The sequence below is a fragment of the Triturus cristatus genome, chromosome 6 (assembly GCF_964204655.1).
Source record: "Triturus cristatus chromosome 6, aTriCri1.1, whole genome shotgun sequence".
In the NCBI taxonomy this organism is placed as follows: Eukaryota; Metazoa; Chordata; class Amphibia; order Caudata; family Salamandridae; genus Triturus; species Triturus cristatus.
Window position 1 is genome coordinate 1,841,608,791 of NC_140589.1, and position 24,816 is coordinate 1,841,633,606.

A 24,816-nucleotide genomic window follows, 5' to 3' on the forward strand; every position below is an offset into this window, starting at 1 on the left:
ACATTTGTGCAGAGGCTCAAATGGTGGACCCATAAATCTTGTAAGGATAACATTAAGGTTCCAAACTGGAGAAGGTGGAACTCCAAGGGGAATGATTCTTTTGAGTCTTTCCATAAATGCTAAGATAGCAGGCACTTTAAACAAAGACAAATGTTGTCCGTTTTGTAGATAAGCGGCTACTGCAGCGAGATGCAATCGTATAGATGTGTAGGCTAAGTTACAGAGTTGTAGGTGTAAGATATAGCAAGTGATGTTTTGAACGGAAGCATCTAGTGGATTGATTTGATTGTGTGTACAGTAAATTACAAATAGTTTCCAATTTGCTGCGTAGCATGCTCTTGTGGTAGGACGTCTAGCCTCTTTAATGACATCCATACAGTCTGGCGGGAGATTAAGGTAGCCAAACTATATGATCTCAGCTGCAAGCTCGCAAGGTTGAGTTGATTGGGATCTGGATGTCTTGTCTCTCCATGGTTCTGAGCGAGAAGCTTGGGTGAGAGGTGTAGTTTTTGATGAGGAACTACAGATAGTTACAACAGGGTTGTGAACCACGGTTGTCGAGCCCATGTGGGAGCAACCAGGATCATTTTAAGTGAATGCTGTTGGAGCTTCCGAACCACTAATGGAATGAGCGGGAGGGCGGAAAAGCGTAAGCAAATGTTCCTGACCAGTTCATCCATAGCACATTGCCTTTGGACAATGGGTGTGGATACCTGGACGTGAAGTTTGGGCAATTTGCGTTCTGGTGTGTGGCGAATAGATCTATTTCTGGGTAGCCCCACATTTGAAAGAATGGAAAGAGAACTTGAGGATGTAACTCCCATTCATTGATCTGTTGTCGTTGACGACTGAGCAGATCTGCAATGTGATAGTCTACTCTGGAAGGTGTTTTGACTCCTTGTCAGGAGGATGGGCGTCACTTGTAGTTTGCGAATTGGCTCTTTTGCGTGCATTAGAGACGACAAGAAAATCTAAGGGTACCTGACCCCTGATATAAACTGGGTCAGTAGGAGATGCTTTATATTTTTTATCCACCCTTGGCGTAAGTATTCTAGCTCTAACAGGGTCATTGAATACCTCGCTGGCGTGTTTTATCATACCTTTGAGCATGGGCAAAGTGTTAGTGGTTTTTTGGGAGGGAGCGAATGTTTCCACTAAGAAATCCTCCTTAAAGGGATCAGTATGTAGTTCCACCCCGTGGTACTGATAAGCTGAGCAAAAACAATATTGTCATGTGATGGTCTGGAGGGATATAGATCAGGGTCATTATTATGATCCGGGTCTTTATCATAATCATCCCAGGGGTCTGTGTCGTGTGGAATGTTATCCTCATTATCATCCCCATCCCCATTCTCGTCCTCATCTCCATCATTATCACCCTGTGACTCAGGTGAGAAATGTGGTGGGAGTGAATTTGATGGTGAAATCAATAAGTTTGTGTTAAAAGTTGGAGGAGAAGGAGGTATGTAAGGGGGTGAGGGGTTAGTACCCATGTCTTTTTTCTTTAGAGGTTTATGGTAGTCCTCAGGAAGATCCAGCTTCCGTTTTTTAGGAAGTGTTGCTAGAAGTTTTCCTGTTTCAGGGTCAATATGCAATTGTCTTTAGCTGGTTTCGGCTCCGAAGCTTTGGGTTTAGCTGGTATCGGCTCCGAAGCCTTGGCTTTATGTGATTTCGGATCCGAGTCTTTCGGTGCCGAAGAGGTCTTCGGTGCAGACAGCGAAGCGTCAGGCTTGGTCTTGGGTTTCGGTGCCAAAGATGTGGGTTCGGCACCTGAATGGGGTGGACTCGATCCAGAGCCGGGAGACTTATCCTTAAGTTTCATAGCTGGGCCAGAGGGCGGGGCGTCTGAAATGTTATCACGGTGACCACCTGAGCCAGAGGGCGAAGGTGTAACCGGAGTCTATGGTGTTTTTGTGGGCAGCTGGGGCTCGTTACTCGCTGTTCGTTGAGCCGGAGTGACGTTCAAGTCTTCTTCCATGTCGGAGTCGTCGGCGTCACACACGGAGATATGTTCTTCTTCGGAGCCGGGTTGAAATTCCGACTCTTGTCCGAAGAGGTCTGGCACCTGGCTAGAGCCGCGTCTCATCTCGTGACATCGAGCCCGACGGTCACAAATTGTTTTCTTCGATCGGAATGATCGACAGGCCTTGCAGTTGATTTTTTCGTGCTCCGGGGATAGGTAGAGGTTACAGACCTCGTGCAGGTCCGTGTGTGGGAACTTAGCACCACACTCGGGGCATTTCTTAAATGGAGTCCTTCCCATGGACTGCTGGCGTGGTCGGCGCGGGTAGGCCTCACAGCCCGCGTCGAAGCACCGATCGAAGTTGTTGGATGTCATGATGCACGTCGAAAGGGAAATAGCGATCGGAAACAATACCGTCAAGTGGTATGGATTGCGCATCGTAAAGGTTCGAATACGATACCGAACCGGAGCACCGCAATACACATCCGAACCCGATGGCGGGAAAAACAATCTGGGGATGTAGTCGATGCCCGTGAACACTATCACCGTAAGGAGGAGTCACCTACCTTGTGACTACAAACACTTATTCGAAGAAAAAGAAAGTGCGAAACATCCGAGCCAAACACCAGATGACGATCTAGGCTAACGCATATGATCTACAGCTCATATGTCTCAAAAGCCTTTATTTCAAAAGGGGTTTTGAGGGGTGGCCCCCTGGAGAGTAAACAGTTGCACTACATAGAGCTCTGCTTTAAGCCCCTCCCTGGGAGGGAAGACACTCTATGGCTTATGCCCCTTTTACCTCCGGGAGGGTCTAGTCCACCAGCACCACTCCACAAGCTCCAGGCGTTGAGCTAGACGCGTTTGACAGGCTGAAGAGGGCCTTCGACCACTCTCAGCATCTGGACCCACCAGAACCCGGGCCTTCTGGGTTGTAACCGCCGGAGACTTTCCCTTCCTGCCCATCTATGTCCCACAGGGGTCAGACTTATCCTCCGGCTCTGATGCGGAGCATGAGACAGGGTCCCTTCCGTGGCACCCCTCACCCCGTCATGCACAAGATATGCCTAAGGATGGTGCCCCCAGGCTACCTCTGATATGCTGGACATGGAGAGCTTAATGCACCCCCGCGCCTCAGAATGGGCCCTGGCAAATACGGTCGCGGCCTACTTCGCAGGGCGGCTTTGTAAGCAGCCAACATAAGGAGATCAGGAACTGCCTACGGGCGGAATACCCATGCCTACCCATGAGAGACAAGGTGGCACTCACACCTGGCATCGACTAGCGCATGGCTATCTTACAGGGGAAGTACATGTGCGTTCCTGAGAAGGGAATGGATTGGTCATGCAGGGATTGCCAGGACAAGCTCCTGGATATCTCAGGCCCCTTGACATATATCTTAGATATGGCGGAAGATGCCAAGGCTTCTGGGACTCAGATTTCCAGAGGTCCTGTCCAGTTGTGCCCAACAGGCCATTATCTTCCTAGGGAATGCTAACTACGCCATTTCTACGGACTGGCACCGTTCAAACCTCATTAACTCTGACCCCCAAACGGTGTCTCCTCACCACAATTGAGGCAGGCTCCATTGCCCAAGGGGGGTTGTTTGGGGACTCATTTATCCGAAAATTGGGTATATTTGTGCAGACCTTTAATTCTTTGGAAAAAGCCCAGGCGTCCATAAAGCGCATCTTTATGCCCCGAGTTTTCCCCTGGGCTGGACGAAGCAAGGGGTTTTCAGCTGACTACACACAGCAGCCAGCCACCGTCAGTGGATATGGCACCAGGAGTGGACAGTATCAGGATGCCTCAAAGTTCAGAAACTTTTATCCCACCAGAGGCTACCCCCATCACTGGAGTGCGAAAGGAGGGCACTGAGGCAGTGGAAACCACAGAGCCAATCAAGGTGAGTTAATATTTTTCCTCAGCAACAGCTGGGGAGCAGACTTCAGGTTTTCGTTCACAATTTGGAGGCCCTTACCTCCGATGCATGCTTCCTGCAGACAATGCAAGGGTTCCACATAGAGTTCTATGGCGTCCCTGTCCAGGAAAAACTCCCTATTTCCTTGGTGTTCTCTCCCGCACACACCAAGCTAGTGGAGATAGAGGTATCGGAGCTATTCCACAAAGGGACAATAGCGCGAACCTCCGCTCGTCCAAGGTTTTTTTAGGTCTCGCCTGGCGTTAGCAGCGTGCATGCACTGCTCTCGCCATACAAGGGCTTCTTGGAATCGATCAGATTCCAGAAGTCGTGTTGCTGCTCCGCCTACAATTTTGATTGGTGCGTGTCGTTTTGCGTCATGGATGATGCAAAACACAGTGTAATGATTGCACCAGAGGCAATCATTACACCTGTCCGCTTTTGGCCCCGCCCCCCGGATTCGATCTTTTACTTGCGGCGGGAGACAGTGTCTATTAATTAGCCGCTAAGCACTTCTTTTTCGTATTGCTGCGTTTCTCTGTTCTCGGCTTGTTTTTGTATGCATGCATGGGGAGATTAGGTGAGTCGCCCAGAATCACAAGATATTGAGTCAACGTGAGGACTCGTACCTGAATTCCTAGCTCCAAGTCCGCACCTCTGGCTATAAGGCATTCTCTATGTTTAGACAGACGCCTGGTGCGAGGCTTGGGCAGACTGGAGGCTCTCTTGAGGGAGACAAGGGGCTCTCTGGGCAGACCGGGGCTACCGGCGAGACATCTCAGGGTGGTGTGGGAGTGGAAAGCCACTCTAGCGGAGCCAGGGGCTCTCTGTGGTGATAGAGGGCCCCTGTGGAGACCGAGGATCGCACTGAACGAGGAAGCGTCTTTCACTGCTCAGGGGAAACTTGTCTCACTCGGGAAGGCCTGCACTGAATGAGGTAGCCCCGCCCAGGCATTTTGCATCTACCTGGTCCTTTAGCCCCCACCCCTACCTCTTCTTCCACTGGGGGGAGGGGGGGGTCAAAATTTCTATTTTATAAAGACTTTCATATAGTTTCAAAGGCTCATGGGTTTTACGGAGACTTGAATTAGAAATTCTAGGTGTTCATTGCAGTTCTCTCCCTCTCAGTCATGTTCACTCCACCCCTCATCCCCCGCCCGATAGCAATTCAGGGGGGAGGGAACTACACCGCTGCAAATTAACACGTGCCTGCGGCGGTCCAGACAGGCCCAGGGTGAAATAGGAGTGTCAGCAGGGTGTGAAGTGCCCCCTGGTTCACACTCATTGTAAACACACACGGGTTACAACAACAACTTTAATAACCTGTTATTAAAGCAATATATTTCAAATCCAATATGTAGTGCACAGCTCTCTGCCGTGAAGGATCCAGCACCCCAGACTGCAAGTGTCTGGGGTGCAACACTTCCGCTGTCCGCACAAGGTCACACGCTGAGCAGCATTCGGAAAAACAGAGCCGCACAGATCTGCACACAGAATATAATGTTTGTGCAAACAAAATTCACACTCGCCTTTTAAAGGCACGAGACTCATACAGAGGTGACCTCAAGAAGTCAGACAGGAGGCCACTGAAAAACACAAAGCAGCTTCACACAGGCGTGACTAGTGATACATGGTACACACCAGGATCTGAAGAAATGCACACCAATCCCGGCTCCACTTTCATCAAACTGGGTGGACAGCGACATTTTGCTAAATATTCCTCTGTCGCATTTGCCTACTTCACTGAACTGGAAGTCGGCGAACGTATAGACCACATGCTCTATGTTAAATCTTACACCAAGCCCTGCATTTGTGCACAAAAACACTGTGAATGAAACATTGAAAACAATAATAATCGAAAAGCATTTTTAAAGTCAGAGGCGGCATAAAAACACAAATGCACTGCTGTGTGTGAGAATTGACAGACACTCACGCACACACGTGCCTGAGGCCCTTGAGTGTGCAAGACGAAGATATAGGACATGGGGTGAACATCAGACGGGGGTGGCATGCAGGCTTCATGGGTAAGCGTGGCACACACCGACAAAAGCGTAACCCGAAGCACACCTTGGTGCGCTCCTACTGCTAGTGCGTGCACACGCAGGAGCGGGCGTGTGACACGACGCACCCGTGATCATACGCTGCGCCTGAGCGTGCCCATAAGGCGCTGCACCCGGAGGCCGAAGCACCTCGATGAGGCGGGAGAGCTGCAAATAGGGCATTTTGTGGGATCGGGAGAGGCAGTTGTGAAATTCATCCTCACGGAGGTGAGATAGCCGGGGAGAGGGGGGGGGGGGGGTTCACATGTCACAGATGAAAAACAAGCACAGACACACCCAGGATTGATACCACACCTGCAGCAGCGGTGCAGCGCCCTACTCCCTCAGAGCCCTCCAGAGACACATACCAGTTTTCAGGTTGCACTGGCAGTAAGACAGCTCTGTTGGTTAATGCACTTGCGGCAGAAATCTGTTTGCATCCTAGCCACTAAGAGAAGTAGCCTTGAGCGCCTACACCCCACAGAAACTTTTTTTTGTAAAATAAAACCCTCACTCACGTCATCATTTTGGAAAGTTCCATCAGCGCGGCCTCCCCCGGAATGCAGGTACATGGGCTCCCCCTTGTGTAAAGGAGCTCTTAGATTCTAGTAAGTACGCGAGATCTACATAGTAAGTAGTTAAAATTGCCCATAAGAATACCATATCACAAATCCTTTGAATCTTAGGGTCAGTAGCTCTGCAGTCTGATAACTCATCATAACATAGCATGGAGGGTTCATGTGCCTACCAAAGCACACGCTGTAACATGCAGGTTACAGATATGTATTTTATGTGTGTGCACAATCAACATGGACTGAGGGGTGAATGACCTCTATTCTATTGGCACCTTTCCCTCCAGAGAGGAACAAGCATTGAAAATGCAATAGGTCTCGCCTTTGATTAAGTTATAGCCATTTAACTTAACTAATGGTATTGTATAGCAAAGCAAATGGCTTTAACTTAATAAAAGGCACGACCTATTGCATTTTTAATGCTTGTTTTTTAAAGCAATCTCTTTGTAGTGTACTAATGGGATGGAGGCAAAAGGCAGACGATCAACCTGAAGGAATTCAACAAGCAGTTGGTTTACCACCACTTATTCCTATTATCAGGTCTCCTCCTCACTTACAAATGGATGGTGTGGCTAGATATCAAGGACGCCTACCTAACCATCCTAATCTTTCCTCCCCACCGGCTTCCTCCAGTTTCAATGGCAGGGGGATACGTTCAAGTTCACTACTCTCCTCTTTGGCCTGCGGTCTGCCCTGTGCTGCCTTACCAAGGCAAGGCGCTCGGTGGTACAGATCCTCAGGGTACCCCCGTTTCTAGTCTCATCAATGTAGATGACATTATCTTTATGGATCAATGCCCTCAGAATCTCTAGCTGCACCCACAGATAGTAGTCTCTCCTATGGAGCCCCTGAGCTTCATCATAAACCAACAGAAGTCAGTTCTTAAACCCTCTCAGTCGCTGGTGTCCCTGGGGTTTGTGGTGGACTCTGTCTGACCCACTCAGAGTCTTTCCTTCAGGAAGATAACCAAGATCAAACACATGCTGCGCCATCTGGCGGTAAAACCTTCCACCTCCCTACGCCTGATAGCAAAGATGGTGGGGCTTCGGTCGTTCTCCATCCAGGCAATTTTCCCGGCACCCCTTCATTATCAGGCCCTCCAACAGTTGAAAGCCTTTCACCTAAGGAGGAGTTTCATGTACTCCCAGATGGTCGCCTTGTCAGAGGAAGCTTGAAAGGAGATTCAATGATGGCTGGCTCATATGAAGGCATGGAATGGTTGGGTGAAATTTGGTTCCCTTCCGGATCTAGTCATAGAGTTCGACACCAGTGGCATGGGCTTGGGGGCGAGATGTGGTGATTTCTCCACAAGAGAAAAATGGTTCTCTCAAGAAAGATCCATGCACAACAATTTGATCGATCGTGAGCAGCAGTTCGCTGTATAAACCATTTCGGATGTATCGACCCAAGAATCTGTTGGATCTGGCCAGCAACTTCTGGGACTGCAGCCTTGATAATCAGATCTCTGTGGAGGCTGAACATTTCCTGGGGGCAGCCCATCAAGTAGTCGATTGGCACTCACGCCACCTCCAAGACACAAACCTCTGTCGTTTACATTCATCAGTGTTCCAAGCCCTCTGCGACAGATGGGGCCCATTCATGGTGAACCTACCTGAATCCCGCCTGGATCACCAACTCCCGAAGTACTTCAGTTGGCGTCCAGATCCAGAGGAGGCGGCCACGGACGCTTTCATCCACAACTGGCAATGAGATTATCCCTACCCTCCGTTTGTGATGATCCTACGCCTCTCAGTTCAGGTAAGAAGGCAGGAGGAGGATATCGTTCTAGTGACTCTGACCTGGAAATCGCAAGTCTAGTATCCATTTCTTCTGGAACTTTCTTGGGATTTTGCAATTCTTCTACCCCTTTCCAGAGCTCCTCAAACACCCAGCAGGGAATCCCCATCATCTAGTGTTGGAGGAGTTTCTGTCTCTTATGGCATGTAGCAATATAGGGAATTTTGGAAAGTCCCTGGTCTTTCGAAACAGGTTGAATTCCTCCTCTCCAAGGCATGGGCAGATGGCACCGTCAAGCATTTTAGATCGCATGGGCTTGAAGGTTGGACTGGTATCAATGACGTTTGGATTCAGTGGGGACAGAAATTGGCCACATCTTTAACTTCCTTGCTTCTCTGGCATCGGAGGCGCTTGCATAAAGATCCATTAATAGCTTCAATTGGCGATCTCATCAGGTCACTCACCGGTCGGTGATCATCCGGTGGGCGAACACCCCTTGGTGCCAAAGTTGTTGCAAGGCATTCGCCTTTCTCTGCCTCCGGGAACCCAATCTGCTTTGTGAGATGTCAACAAGGTTCTTAACCTGTTCTTTTCAATCCAATAAATAACTCTTCCCAGAAGGAGTTATCTGCCAAGCTAGCCACTCTTCTTTTCCTGGTTTCATGTCGGCATGTCTCGGAGTACTGAACATAACAGGTAGAGTATTTACCCCGAAGGGGGTCACTTTCCGTATTTCAAGACGTACAAATTGTACTTCTCGACTGGTTAATTATCCCTCTTTTCCAGATTCCCAGATGTGTTGTGAGGTGTATAAAGAGTTATGAAGCTATGAAAGCTGACATCCGCCCCTATGGAGAAAAGCAACTCCTGATAGCCTTAAGGAAACCGTTCAAGGCAGTCTCTTCACCTATCATCACCAGATGTGGCCGGTGAGCCATGCAGGAAGCGGGAATTGATACCAAGATGCTTGGGACTCACTCAGCCAGAGGAGCTACGGCATCGAAGGCGTTCTCCCTTGGGGTCCGCCTGGAGGATATCCTTAATGCAGTGGACTGTTCTTCAGATTCGACCTTTAACAGGTTTTATTTCAAACCAGTTCCCAGAATTGCTTCGCTGGTTGTGGGTAAGCTTTAAACCAGCATAATTCTCGCCTACGGTCCTGACATAGAATGAAAAATGTCTTAGCTATCATAGCAGGAAGTTTAAATTCTATTACGGACACACAGGCAAGGATTAACCCACCCTTCATTCTATTCTCCCTCCCTAGACTGAATAAGGTTTACGTTAAGGTGGGTATACTTTATCTTCTTCGATATTCACAAGCATATGGTTCTAGTTGCATGTTGTGCAGATTTCAGCTGGATCTGTTCTGTAAAGAACTTTTAGTTTCCAGTTTCATACATCTCCATTCATTTTCCTCAGGATCTGATGTGTCTAAACAGAAATAAGGATGCTACTATCCATCTGCAGTTGCAGGAAGAAAGAAGAGATGGTGACATCATTGAGGGACTTTTAAATGGTCCTGGACTCTAATGATTGGAAGTTGCCTAATGTTGAACTGTTGACTTTTTCCCTAAGGGTTATGGGAAATGAAGTCATATGTTTTTATCTAAATGGCTGCTGTTAATAAAGTGAAGAAAGAACAGTGAAATCCTCGCCGCCTTGTCCTTAATAGAGTAAAAACTTTACATTACGATAGCTAGGAAATTTTCATTCATCATCAGATGGTATTTTCGGAATACGGTGAGCATTATTGGTCCTAAGGTGGTACACTTATGTCAGCCTTTACATTGCAGTGCTGCTCAGATGGAATCCAAGATTACCCAACTCCATTACTTTATCAATGGCTGTGGAACCTTTCTCCCGTTTCCTTAGTACAGAAGAGCCTCTTCTCTTTTCCCTACTGGAAAAGGCTACAGACAAAGGCCAATAGTTCACGATCGCAGCAGCATACGGTCAGGATTTCATTAGCAGCCCGGATGGATATAGCTGCCAGTGACGAGAACCATTTGTCTAGGGAATCCAGGAATATTCCTTCTCTTTCCGGAGATGGAACACATGGAGAAAATTGATTTTGTGAGCAGCACTGCACACTTCATTGCACAACAGCCTGCATTCGGATGTCCAAATTATAGCACTACATGCAACAAACAAATGCTTACAGGGTAAGCAACATATTCTGTTAGTAGCATGGGGGCTGTAGATACTCATGTTCGGCATAGAATACAAAGCAGTACTCCCCTAAGCGGTGGTTAGCTACTGGATGGTGCAGATGTTTGAAACTAACAAGTCCCTTACCTTTGATAACGCTTTTCCTTTGCCTTGTCAATGTGGGACAGCTTTCAAGGAATCCGCAGGTAGATAATCTATCCACCATAAAAAGCGTTACCGAAGGTAAGTAACTTGTTCTTTTGATGGATACATCTACCTGCGGATTCCTCACCTTTTGAACTGAGTACCCAGGCAGTCCGAACTCGGAAGAGGGTGCATGTCTGCATGTACCAAAAAATCCTGCAAAACTGAACAAGCAAAGTGACAATCCCTCCTCAATACGGAGTCCAAACAGTAGTGCTTTGCCAAAGTGTGCAGGGAGGCCCAAGTTCCCACCTTACAAATGTCTACTGTGAGAAAGTGCCATCTTTCTTGCATGGTATGCCTCCACTTTTTGCTGAATTGCTGAATGTACTTTGACTGAGTGTGCCCTGGGCTCCTGCCAATCAGGTGTCCAGGGCCTATGTTCCTTCCCGAAAACCCACAAAACCCAAATTGGCAAACCCTGGCCACATGTCAGCTCCTGGTAAATAGTACCCTAGGTACCCAGGGCCTTGTGACCAGGGAAGGCCTCTAAGGGCTGCAGCACTCATTGTGCCACCCTTAGAAGCCCTGTACCCTTACACACACACACACTGCCTTTGCAGGCTGGGTGTCTGGGTGCAAGACAAAACAAAGTCGACATGGCACACATCCCTGTGTGCCATGCCTATCACCTACACTGCCATGGCATACATCAGCCACCCCTCTAGCTGGGTGCCTTATGCCAATGGTGTGGGCACAGGAGCAGGAGCCCTGTGCCCCTACAGTACCCAGGTCCATTCCTGAGCACTGTAAGTGCAGTGCTGCCATTTAAGAGTACATGGTGCTGAGAGCTCGTCAAACACGAACTGCACAGCACCATAATGGCAACACTGAAGACTGAGAAGTTTAGTATCAAACTTCTCAGCACATTAAACCCACACTGATGCAAGTGGGATTTAATGTACCAATCACCCCAGAGGGCATTTTAGAGATGCCCCCTTAAACCTAACCTACAATCCACGTCTGCTCTGAGGCTGCCTAGGCTGCCACACAGCAGACATGTTGCTGGACCCCTGGGTGGGAGAGTCCCTGCTCTCCTGGGCCTGCAACAATGCACATCCTGGGCGAGGTGCTAAATCTCCTCCCCCAGGATGGGCAGGGGGCATGCCGCCTCTGTGAGCTTCCGCAGGCCACTGAAACCCCCCCACTCTGGCGGGAAGCTTGGCCGGAAACTCCAAATAAGGACAGGGGATGTGCCAGCCTGCCAACCCCACCCCTCAGGTGGGGGAGGCAAGGTGAAGCACATCTCCGGGCTCTCGCCATCTTGAAGATGGGAAGCCCTACCCTATCAGGACTAGGCTACTGCCCCCCTCCCTCAGGAGAGAGGCAGGATAGGGGGTGTACCCAACCCAGGACAAGGACCCATTGGTCCCTGCTCTTCACCTACCTGTAACGCCCCTAAATCTAGTATTTAGGGGCACCCTGAACCTTCCTTCCGCAGATTCCAGATTCCAAAATACAAAGAAGAGCAAGAAGAAAGAAGACCTGCCCTTCAGCTGCTAAGAAGAGGAAGACACCAACTGCTTTGGCCCCAGCCCTACCGGCCTGTCGACCCTCGAACCTGCTCCTGCTCCAACCCGGCACCTCTTGTGGCCAGCAACCTCACAAACCCCGGAGGACCTGGCTACCTTTTGGCTCTTAGCCCCTGGGACTCCCATGAGTAGAGGCTCTACTCAAAACCTACCTCTAATCCCTGGCAGCAGCCCGGAACCGCGAACCCAGCACACTCTGAACCAGCCAAGCCTGGCCAGTGGGGAGTGAACAAAGACCACTAGGACAACCCCACGGCGACTGTGACCCCGAGTCTGGCACCCAAGGACCTCCCTCGACACTCCCGAAGAAGCCTGCAGCCTCAGAACAAGGTGCCCCCCCTACCGCGATCAACAGAGGGTAAGATTTCCCGACACCAAAAGGCACCCCTGCACGCGGCGCCCGCGGCCCCCTGTGCCCAATCCCGGGGTACCTACCTATCCTCCAACTACCCAACTTACCTCTCGAAGTGGTGGTGGCACCTGAAGAATCCTGGTCCCCGAGCTTGCAGTCTTTTTCTAAACCGGAGATTTCCCATTGAAATCAATTGAGCGCCCGAAGGCTCAAAAGCACCCTGCACCCAGCCGCCCGAGTGGCCCTGGCAGTGCAACCTCTACACCTACCTACTTCCCCACTTGCCCTGAGTAAGTGACCAGGAGCCCAGCTCCCACAGCCGCGTGGCTTGCTAGTCAGCAGCCACTATCCAAGGCTCCCCTATCCCTCATAGGATAACATTGGGCCTAACTCTCTCTGCACCCGGCCGCCCTAGAGTCGCTGAGGGTGAAATCTTAAAATATTCACCAAAAATCAGCCGAGTAACGAAAACGAAAAAACTCACATGCTCTTAGGTGAGCTCCCAGTGCTGGATCTTGGTGCCCAGCACTGACTCTGAAATATACTTACAACTGTACTTACTAGTAACCCATTTTTCTCCCATAGGAAACCATTGACTGTTTTTCTGTGAAATTTCTTCTAAGTGTCAATTTCTGCAATCTTTAAGTATTCTTTAAAAATCGTATAATATCTGAAAACGTAATTACTTACCTGTTTTGGATAAAGGTCCCAGTACTGAGTCTAGGCACCCTGTACTGGATTACAAAAGTAACGAGAACATACTGTACCTGCAACTTGAATTTTCTTCCATAGGGAATTATTGATTGTTTTCTTTGAAATATTTTCTAAGTGTCAACTTTTAAAATAGCTAAATATTGTTTAAAAATCATTACAGTAATTAAGTCGACTTTCATCACTTGATTCTAAGTACTGACCCAGGACTGAATCTAGGATCCAGTCCTGGAATTCCAAAAGTAATCCTAAAAATAATCTGTTGCAAATAACTTGAAATTTCCATTGAGCTCAATGCATTGTTGTGTTTAAAATAGAGTTGCCTATTGCAACCACTTGTAACTGTTTACAAAAGTCAATTGCATATTGCAAAAGTATTTATATAAAACATCTCATTCTGAGAAAGTATATTTTAAATCCAATTGTTGGTTCTAAAATAAAACAAGCATATATTTTTTATATATAAACCATTGGCCTAGAGTTCAGTTATTGAGTGTGTGAGACCATTTGCTAACTGAGTGTGTACAACAAATGCTTTACACTGTCCTCTGATACTGCCTTACTGCTCGACCAAGTACCACTTTAGAGAGTAAGGTTATAACTTTAACCTCTGTCAACCCTGGAGGACTGTGGACTCTGTACACCATGTACCTATTAAGGAACAGTATATACAGAGCTACTTTCTCACAACAAATCTTTGGGGAATCCTCGGGACTCTATATGAATCCTCATAAGTCTACGCTATGGGCTCTTGGGGGCCAGACAGGAATGGGAGTGTGGGCGTCCTCGGTCCAGCTGGCGGTGGGGGGGGGCTGAAATACCTGGGCGTTTTTCTATCAGATATACCGGCAGTTTCGTGGGAACGTAATCTGGTCCCAGTGTGGGAACGCACTCTGGAAGATCTTAAGTCATGGTCCCGCATGACTCTGTCCCTATACGGCAGATCGGCGATCTTTAAGATGGTGGCGCTTCCCCGGCTCCTCTACCAATTGCAGAATCATCCATACCAGATCTCACCCCGATGGTTTAGGCAAGTGAACGCAGCGCGGGGTCAGTTCCTGTGGGAGGGGGGGAAGGGTGCGGGTGGCCTTGCGCACATGTTTCTTCTCTACCTACTGCGGGGGGCTGGCGTCCTTGGATGTCCTCTCGTACTATCAAGCTTCCCACTTGCTGGTACTCAATGAGTGGTGGTACGGTGACAGGGTGACCCGGCATATGCAGTTGAGCGGCAGATCATGAGACGTCATTCCCTGCATACGATATTATACTGGGGACCGCTGCGGGGGTCGCTGCCATCAGTCACGCAGGTGGTATTTCTGATTTGGAGGCAAGCTCTGCGCCGCATGGTGTGGTGGAACATCTTGACCCGTGAGACCCCCCTCTGGGATAACGGGCGTCTGCCTCAGTTAGCGGCCCTACGGGGCTTCCGGGGATGGGAGGCGATAGGCATCTCAGTTCTTGGAGATGTCATGAGGGGCCAGACGCTCAAATCCTTTCAGGACCTGCAGAAGGAATATTCGATGCTGCGATCCCAGTTTTACCGCTATTTGCAATGTAGGCACGCCCTATCCCCTAGTCTAGAGGGCCTGGAGTCGCTACCGGAATTTAGCCCCATAGAGGCGAAGGTCTTCATGGGTGATCTCACTGACCAGAAGATCCCTCGAATTTACCAGTCCCTGGTCACTCACTGCTCCCCCACGCTACAGAGGCTTCGGAGTGCTTGGTGGGAAGATGTGGGCGCATTGGAGGAGGTGGATTGGGCTGAAGCCTCAGCAGCCCCGCAGGGGGGGGGGGGTGGGGAGGGGGGTGGGCAATAGCGATGCGCCTCCGGTTGGTGCAGTTCAAGTACCTACCTAGGGTCTACTTCACCAGAGTGCGTCTGTGGAAGGCAGGCCTGATCGCCTCCTCCATGTGCCTTCGGTGTAATCGGGAGGAAGGCACATTTATTCATACGGTCTGGAGCTGTCCGTCTTAGTCGCTTTTGGAGTGGGGTATATTCCTGCCTCTTGGAAGTTCTGGGACGGGAGCTCCAACGCACACCAAAGCTGGCCCTATTGCATGTCATGGAGGAGGTGGGGGGTAACATCTATAAACGACACCTCTTACAATTGGGCTTTACACTGGCGAAGAGGGATATTGCCAGGGCTTGGAAGGCGCCTAGGGCCCCATCGGTGGCCGCATGGAAGAATGGGCTGGATTTTTGCATGGGGCTGGAACAACCCATTTTCATTGCTAGGGGTTGCCCGCGCAAAAACTATAAAATATGGAAGCGGTGGGCAGATTATCTGGGTCGGTTGCTGGACCCGCCACCGGTAGTGGAGGCACGCTTGCCGGAATAATTTACATGCACCCTCTTGGACTATGGGGGCGGGTTGTGGGAAGGATCGGAGGGGCTAGCTTCTCCTGTTGTGATATTAAGTGGTGGACAGGTTTATATGGAATTGGCGCAATCGGGGGGGGGGGGGGGGTGATTTGTTACTATGTGTTTGGTTATTACATATAAAAAACAAAGTCATTATCACTGTACGGTTGAATTGTGCAGTTGTCTCTGGGGTGCAGAGCCCTGCATTGTATGTGCAACTTGACAAATAAAATTTGTTTAAAAAAAAAAAAAAAGTAAGAAATCACGAAATCTCATGGGACAACTATGTACAGGTTCAAATGGAGAACACATTAGATAGGTAAGCACTAAATTAAGATCCCACAAAGGCACTATGAATGAATGGGGCGGTATTTGTTTGTAAGTCCCTTAATGAACCTTAAAACTATTGGAGACTTAAACAGAGAAGGCTGATCTGGTAGACAAAGAAATGCAGAAAGGGCAGACAAATAACCCTTAACTTTGGAAACTGCACAACCTTTCTGCGCCAAAGAATGAGCAAATCATAATATATCTGACAAATGGGCCTTTATAGGGTTTATGGAATTCTCATTACACCACTTCACCAATTTAGATCATCTGCCAGTATAAAACTATTTCGTTAACTGTCTTCTGGAAGATAAAATACCATACACCACATCAGGGAAAAGTGAAAAAGAACTCTGGTTGTCCTGCTTAATCTCCAGGCATGTACGTGCAGACTCTGGAGGTGCGGGTGTAGAACCTGCCCTGCAAGAGGAGGTCTGCCTTGTGAGGGAGACAGAGCGGAGGGCACAGGGAGAGGTGAAGAAGGTCTGTGTACCACACATTTCGTGGCCAATACGAGGCTTTTAATATGATTTGGGCTCCGTCAAGGTAAATCTTCCTCATAACCAGAGGAATCAAGAGTGTGGGGGGGAATGCGTAAAACAGCTGGGAGCCCCACTCCATCTAAAAGGCACCCCCCAAAGCCCCCTGCACCTGATGCTGGAGGATGTAGCATGACGGGCAGTGCATGTTATCTCGAGTTGCAAAAAGGTCTGAGGAGTACCCAATAACCGGAAAATGTGTACAACCACTTCTGGATGGAGATGCCACTTGTGGTCGGCTAAAAAAAATGCTGACAGACTGTCTAGATGCATGTTGAGAACTCTGGCCAAGTGATTTGCCATTACACAAGTCCGATGTTCCTGAGCCCAGGACTAGAGTAGTAGAGCTTCTCTGCACATAGGGTACGGCCCAACTCCCCCTTGCCATACCACACTGCAGTAGTTGTGTCTGTTAAGACCTGTACTGACTGACTGCAAATGGAAGTGAGGAGGCCCTTGAGAAGCAGACGTATCGCCCGCAATTCCAACACACCGATATGACAATTGTTCCTCTGCAGACCAAAGTCCTTTGATCTCCAGATCCACCAGATGGGCTCCCCACACTAGAGTGGAGGCATCCGTTATCACTATGGCACCCGGAGAAGGGTGAAATGGCTTCCCTTGAGAAACATTGCCGGACATACCTCCCCAATGAAGATCCACTGCAGTGGCTTGAGAGATTGACAGACTCCTGGAGATCCCAGTTATGCTGAAACCACTGATTGCTCTACGATGGGAAAATTAGGGCTGCTTTCCTGCGATGTTGGCAGAGAAGGACGAGGCTGAGGAGGAAGGGCAGTTGCTTGCTATCTACCACTCCCACGCCTGTGGTACCTTCTATGTAGGGGGTGCATGTCTTCCATAAAAGGCAAAGTTTCTGCCAAAACCGGGGAAGCTCTTAATAAACTGTCTGTAATCCTTGGGCTGAGACTTAAGACCCAAAACTCTAGCTATCGCCTTGCTGTCTTTAAACCTTTTCCAGGGCAGAATCTGCTTTGGCTTCAAACAGTCCTGACCCATCAAAAGGCAAATCGATGAGGGCATTTTGCACATCCAGAGAAACCAGATCCCCTGAGCCATGCATGCCTTCTTGTAGCAACTGAAGTTCCCATCGCTCGAGACACAATCAGCGGTATCCAACCCAGATTATAACACTTGCCGGGATGCAGCTTGCCCATCATTCAGAAGCTCGGAAAAGTGCTCTTCAACATCATCAGGCAGATTTGGGATCACTGTCTTAGCCGAATCGATCAAGGAATGTATGTAACAACCCAACAAGCAGGTGTGTTTGTAGATTCCAGCGCGATGCACCCTGAACACCTTCTTAGCAAATTGTTCCATCTTTTTGGATCACCTATCCGCTGGCGAAGAAGATAAGGATGCAGGAGTCATCTTTGATGAACACGAAGCCTGAAAAGCCAAACTCTCATGTAATGGGTGAGAAGACAAAACTGTTGTATCACCAGTACCCAGCTTATACCTCATAACTATTGGCCTGGACACAGCAGGAGTTGTTATAGGCGTTTGTCAAATATCTAAAATCGTCTCTATTAAAGCGTCACTTAAAGTCAACAAAGGTTCTGAAGGTGCTGACGATGAGTGAAGCACCTCAGTCAACTGAATGGACTGAAGTTCTGCCATGGGACGAGACCATAACATTTCCACTGCCTTCCTTGTAACAGAGTAGTAGGAAGAACTTCTGGAGGTGAAATGCCTTTAGGTGACAACTCCAATTCCGGGGACGTGTCCAAACCACTTACCTCATCCAACCCTTCAAATTCTGGGTTTAGAGATACAATCTGACCCTCTTCTAGTTCTGGAGGATCATTTTCAGCAAAGAAATACTTTTCTTCTTCAACAAGTCTTTGGGCCTCTCTTCTTGATCTACGACGTGGAATCGGTAATGGCGGCATCGGGACCAGCAACATCGGTAACTGTACTGGAGTGGTGAGAAGTATGCAGAGTTGGAACACCTGCTCTTGCTGAGGCACTGAATTCAAGACAGGCGTCACTTCTTGCATCTCAGACAAAGTCGGACGTGGTGCTAGATCTAAAAGCAATGCCGGGAATGGCACCGGAGTGACTTCCTGATGTCCATCATCCGAAGCCAGTCGCAGAGACACCAACCTCGGCGACTCCTCTTTGGAAGGACGACGTTGAGAACCATGACACCGCTTCTTCTAGTGCTTTTTCTTTGCCGACCTCGATGAATGGGGAGATAGAGACTTGGACCATGGGCAAGACCTCCAGTGACCTCATTTTTCCTGCCTCGCTCTAGCCATGAACAGCTTCACCTCCCTGTCCCTCTCCTTCAATGCTTTAAGATTCATCTTTTGGCATAAACAGGCGTAGACATCGTTATTCAACCCCAAGCACCAAAGATACATTTCATGAGGGTCAGTAATAGACATCTGACCCTCGCAGTCCTTACAAGGCTTAAGCCTTGACTTCTACAGTGGAGACAATCTTAACAAGAATTACAACAATTTCAAGAAAAGTCAAAAGACTTCGACCATTCCCTAATGGACAGCCAACAGAAACTGTTGCGTTTCAAAGGGGGGGGGGGGAAAGAGAACCATCATCAGCACGCCAACAAGGTCTTCTTATGGCTCCAGTGACGTCACGTTGTTCTGTGTGCGGAGCCATGGGCATTGGGATGCCCTGGTCGACATGGGAGAGCTTTTAAAAAAGTTCCAGTGGAATACTGGTGAATGAGGATAGTGAAAAGGCGAGGAACCCACAGGTGGATGTATCCATCAGAAAAGGTCCTTAGGACAGTTTGCCCGGCTCTAATTTGTTGCCTTGCCAGGCTGTCCAAGCAATAATATATTGTGCAAGTGTCTGGAGTTGACCATGGGGCAGCTTTATAAATGTCAGCAATGGTAATATTCCCAAGGAAAGCTATAGAGGAACCCTGTTTACAGAGGGAGTGAGGCCTGGGGGGAGCAGGTAAGACTATCTTGGCTTTGAGGCAGGGAATGGATGCAGTTGACAATATACCTGTCTAGACCAGCTTTCGATATAGGACAGCCATTATGAGGTTCAGCAAAGGCAAACAAAAGCTTAGGTGTATTCCAATAGGGCTTGGTGCTATAGGACTGGGCCCTATCCATGTAGTACCTTAGTGCACGCTTTATGTATGTAGTGACCTCTTAGGTACGGAGTCCGAAAAGGGAAGAACAACTGGAGTTCAATTGTTCGGCTGAGATGAAAAGGTGACAAAACCTTGGCTAAGAACTTAGGGTAGTTCTGAGTACAACACTGTTGCTGTGGACCTTCTTTTCTGGACCATTTGAAATTACCAGATTTCACCCTATAAGACATCGTTTGGCACAGCCCTGTGCTACTCCTTGTCCCCAGAATTTCCTGTCCTGAAAAGACCCCATATCGTGAGAGGGTCGAAACGTCGTCGACTATCTATAAGGGAGAGCCAAAGAGAAAATACATATACAATTATTATACCCTAATTGTGAATAGCTCCCCTTTTCTACCACCAATAACCATTCTCCCTTCTTTCACACATTTTGTACAGCACTGTTAGGTTATGGTCACTTCACTGGGGGTCACTGAGTCCACTTTAAACCACTTACGAGTGTAAATATTTAATACATGTTTAGAAAGTTGTGGGCTTTCTGAAATCGAATTTATACCACTTAGTTTGACTGAATTTAATGAAGGTCTCAACATATAATTGTCCTTGTTTTTCCGATTTATTCTAGCAAGCTACTCCTTTTTGCAGAAATTGCATTACCTTTATAAGTGAGTTCCTTGTGATCACTGTTTTTTTGCTGATTAGCAATACCCAGTTTGAAAGGACATATGGGTCGCTCTTGTCTTTTGTAAATACTGTTCCACTTAGTAGCAGGACCGAGTGGTGGGTCCCGAGGCATATTTGAGGCGTTCCATGCATTTTTGAGGTAGGTTGCGGTAAACTAACTCTAGGACCTAAAATGTCAGTTTTACGCACACAGTGTCTTGTACTGCTATTGCAAGGTTACTTTGGGACTCCTACTTCCACATGAATGATTCTAACATGTGTATCTATGAAAGATCCAATGCTGAAGAACTTTAAGTTACAAAAATGTGCATTTGTTTGTACTTTTGAAACATTCACACCCCACAAACGAATAGGAACTGTATTACAAGTTTAAAGGATGTGTACCTAACTAAGGCTATAACTAAGATAGATAATTCCATAGAAATTATCCACACAAGACAAATGTGGAAATAGGAGTAGCAAGAGACTTTGTGCAGCTAAGAAAAGTAGAGGTTTTGCAAATCAGGACAGAGCTACATTGAGGTGGAATTACCAGTCTATGCAAGCAATCCTGATCCCACATTGTCAACTGCAGTAAAGGTCTGAAATTCCAATGAAGGGCATATACAAGTATGTATCCTAAAGGAGCACAGGAGTATATAAAGTCATTATTCTCAAATTGATTGCTAACACTTGGGCAAAGATCAGCATTTTGAACTTCTGTACTGGCCATGAGACTATTTCCAAACTCTTGCTCGGAAGCCGTTTCAGTAGTAGTCTTATTTGCTCTCAGATGGAAGGACAGATTGTGCAGGACTGGAGGGAAAAAGCTCTACTAACGCAAAGAGAACCTGGGACACAGAATGAGGCAATTGTTGCCCTGTAGTCAAGAGGTGTAGTAGTTGACGGCAATGTTTGACGAATGACTTCATCCAGGAATCGCTGGTAATCTTAGAAACATTCTTCCCACCCACCCATACCAAAAGCAGTGGCTTCATTAATGCTACTGGTACTTTCCATTCTCTACTGAGCCCTCTGGGCCCTTGGCAAAGTAAGAGATGAAGAGCGGAAACATGGTTCAACAAGCATTTGCAATGCAATAGGTCTCACATTTGCACAAGTTTGAGCTATTAGCATTGTAAATGATGACGAAACTTTAAATTGTACATTTTTAAAACCTAAACATAAATAAAAGACATGGTCATTTACAATGCCAATAGCTCAAACTTGCGAAAATGTGAGAACTATTGCATTGCAAATGCTTGTTTAAATGGTTAGCAAGGACATAACAAAACAAAAATACTTACATTTCAACTGGACATGCCATAAGTACTAATCAAAACCTTTAGATGTCTGCTGCTCTGAAAAAAAAGAGTACAAAGTGTTTTCTGACTTTTACCTTTGCTTTTAGTTTTCCGCTCATTTATGAGGTATGTCTGTATCCCATGCCAAGCAAGGCCTGCCTTTCCCTTCCTTTTAATGCACTGGAATAGAAAATGCTCCGACATCTCTTGCGGGACAATTGTCTGAGCTATATAAAACCCCTGAAATGAATATATAAATAAGAGGTTTCTGAATCAGATGGGGTTTCTCCATTCCCATAAGAGATGTTTTGTTTCCTACTGTAATATTTATCCCTCCTGGTGGGGGCAAGGCCTTGAAAATGATTTTCATCACCACAGATCCAACCCAGCAAGAATTTGTTGCAGTGAAGCACCTCGTTTTGTGACAGCCATCATCATTGGCTTAGGTTGGATACTTAAGCTGGCTTCTAACGTACCAGCTTTCCTGTTGTACTCACATCATCCACCTAATTGTAAGATTCAGGTTTTCCCTGGGTTGGTGTTCTGATTTGGCTATTTTGGTAGAGTTATAGTAGATATAGGTAGGCTGTGGTGCCTAGTGCATACTGCCCATTCCATGTTGCTAAAACCACCCCTAATAGAAGGGAGAGTGGAGCGTTTTATCACATTCTATCTAATTTTCAGGCCTTGCTTCAGTGGTATTGTTGCCAAACTTTTATGCATCTACGACTACATTTCAGTCCACAGCCCTCGCTTCCTCAGGCCCCCTCTTTCCTGAGCTTTCTTTGGCATGTCTTCTCCATATCATGATGTGGGGCCCTGCGTATAGATTACATTTGTGATATTACTAAGCGTAAACCCCTCCTCTCTTTTGTGGAAGCTTTCACCATAGTGGGCTACAGCTCGTAATTTTGGATTGCTCCTTGTCTATTATCGCACTATCCTTAAGGCATTGTTTTGAGGCAGGTCGTCCTTCAAAGCGCTTGTACTTTTTAAAATGGGCACTTTACCACTTTATTAGAATACATTACAGGTCGATCTGGAGAGCCATGTTTAAAGGGCTTTTGCACAGAATTTTATAAGTGTGCATAATGGTTTCTAACGACCTTTCACAGATGAAATGATACCCCGCCATAATCTCCATGCTGTTTGTTATCTAGAGGAGATATTAAAGCTGTAAGGAATATGCTACTTACCAGTATGCATCTGTTCTTGGCATGTAGAGCTGCAGATCTACACACTGTGCATAGATCGCCATCTGGTGTTGGGCACGGATGTTGCAGTTCTTTTTCTCTTGGAAAGTCTTTGGAAGTCACAAGGTATGTGACTCCTCCTTTGGATCATATTGCGCATGGGCTTCGGCTCCATCCTCAGCTTGTTTATCGCCAGCAGGAAAATGATGGAGCTTTGTAAGAAACATGAAAGATGCCTATGTGTGCTGTATTTAAATAAGATAAAACTGGAACAGATAAAGGTAGCCGGGGGGGCGGGTGGGCGTGTGTAGATCTGCAGCTCTACATGCCAAGAACAGATGCATACTGGTAAGAAGCATATTCCGTTCGAGGCACATGAGCTGCAGATTATACACTGTGCATTGATTGTGTAGCAGTACCCCCTCTTAGCGGCGACCACCAGTATCTGTTGCAGTTGTTTGAAACAGTGTTTTGAGGACAGCCTGGCCCACACTAGCTTGTTGCTTAGTTTGCACATCTACACAATAGTGTAAAGTGAAAGTGTGCGGTGTAGACCATGTAGCTGCTTTGCAGATATCATCTAAGGGGATGTTCCCTAAAAATGCCATGGAAGCCCCTATCTTACGTGTCGAGTGGACTTTAGGGGGAACAGATAGCCTTCGTTTTGCTTTGTGGTAGCAAAGCTGTATGCATTTAACAATCCACCTAGCTATCCCAGATTTGGAGATGGGGTTGCCTTTGTGTGGTGGTGAGAAAGACACAAATAATTGTTTGGTCTTGCGAAAAGGTTGTGTTCTCTCGATGTAGTAGAGTAAAGCTCTTTTGACGTCTAGGGTGTGCGGAGCTCTTTCTGCAATGGTTTGTGTCTGCGAGAAGAATACGGGCAGTTCCACAGATTGATTGAGGTGAAAGGGAGAAATGACTTTAGGAACAAATTTTGGATTAGTGCGGAGAACATCCTTATTATGATGCATTTGCAGAAAAAGTTCTTGAATGACGAGTGCCTGTATCTCACTGACCCTTCTGAGGGAAGTAATGGCTACAAGGAAAGCTGTTTTCCATGTTAAAAATTGAAGCTCGCATTTATGTAGAGGTTCGAATGGAGGCCCCATTAGTCTTGTGAGAACGATGTTTGGGTTCCACACCAGTGAGGGTGGCACTCTAGGGGGAATTATTCTTTTGAGGCCTTCCATGAAGGCTTTTATGGCAGCTACTCTAAAGAGGGATAGATGCGGTCTATTTTGTAGATACGCTGCTATGGCAGCAAGGTGTAGTCTAATAGACGTGTAGGCTAGGTTGCATCTTTGTAGGTGTGGCAAGTAGCCTATGATGTGTTGGATAGACACATCTAAGTGATTGATATTATTGTTGTGACAATAAATCACGAAGAGTTTCCACTTGGCTGCGTAGCAAGCTCTAGTGGTAGGACGTCTAGCTTCTTTAATGACGTTCATACAGTCAGGGGGAAGATTAAGGTGCCAAATTCTAGGATTTCAGGAGCCAGATCGCAAGGTTGAGCTGAGCTGGGTCCGGGTGTCTGACCTCTCCATGGTTCTGGGTTCAGAGGAGTGGAGAGAGGTGTAATTTTTGGTGCGGAACTACGGAGAGTTCCAGCAATGTGGTGTACCACGGTTGTCTGGCCCAAGTTGGAGCAACTAGGATGAGAGTTAGGGAGTGTTGCTGTAGTTTGCGCACCACTAATGCAATGAGTGGGAGAGGCGGAAAAGCGTACACAAATTTGCCTGACCAGTTCATCCATATTGCATTGCCTTTGGACAATGGGTGTGGATATCTGGCGGCGAAGCTTGGGCATTTGGCGTTTTCGTGGGTTGCGAAGAGGTCTATTTGTGGTTGCCCCCACGTTTGAAAGAATGGTTGAAGAACTTGTGGATGAAGTTCCCACTCGTGGATTTGTTGAGTTTGACGGCTCAACAGATCTGCAATGGTGTTTTGGACTCCTGGGACATGTTGTGCTAGGAGAAAAATGTTTTGAGGTATGGCCCACCTCCATATGGTCTGTGCTAGCTGAGAGAGCTGCAGAGAGTGTGTGCCGTCCTGTTTTTGGATGTAGTACATTGCTGTCATGTTGTCTGTACGGACTGAGACAGCCTTGCCTGAGACTTGTGTGTGAGAAAGTGGCTCTGTATATACT

The 24,816-nt window shown here is 47.5% G+C and overlaps 1 protein-coding gene across 5 annotated transcripts in view; it reads right to left on the reverse strand.

Annotated features, from left to right (window-relative positions):
* Window positions 1–24,816, reverse strand: part of GTF3C2 (general transcription factor IIIC subunit 2) — a 906,867-nt gene that overhangs the window by 648,982 nt on the left and 233,069 nt on the right. The gene's annotated exons all lie outside the window — the stretch shown is intronic.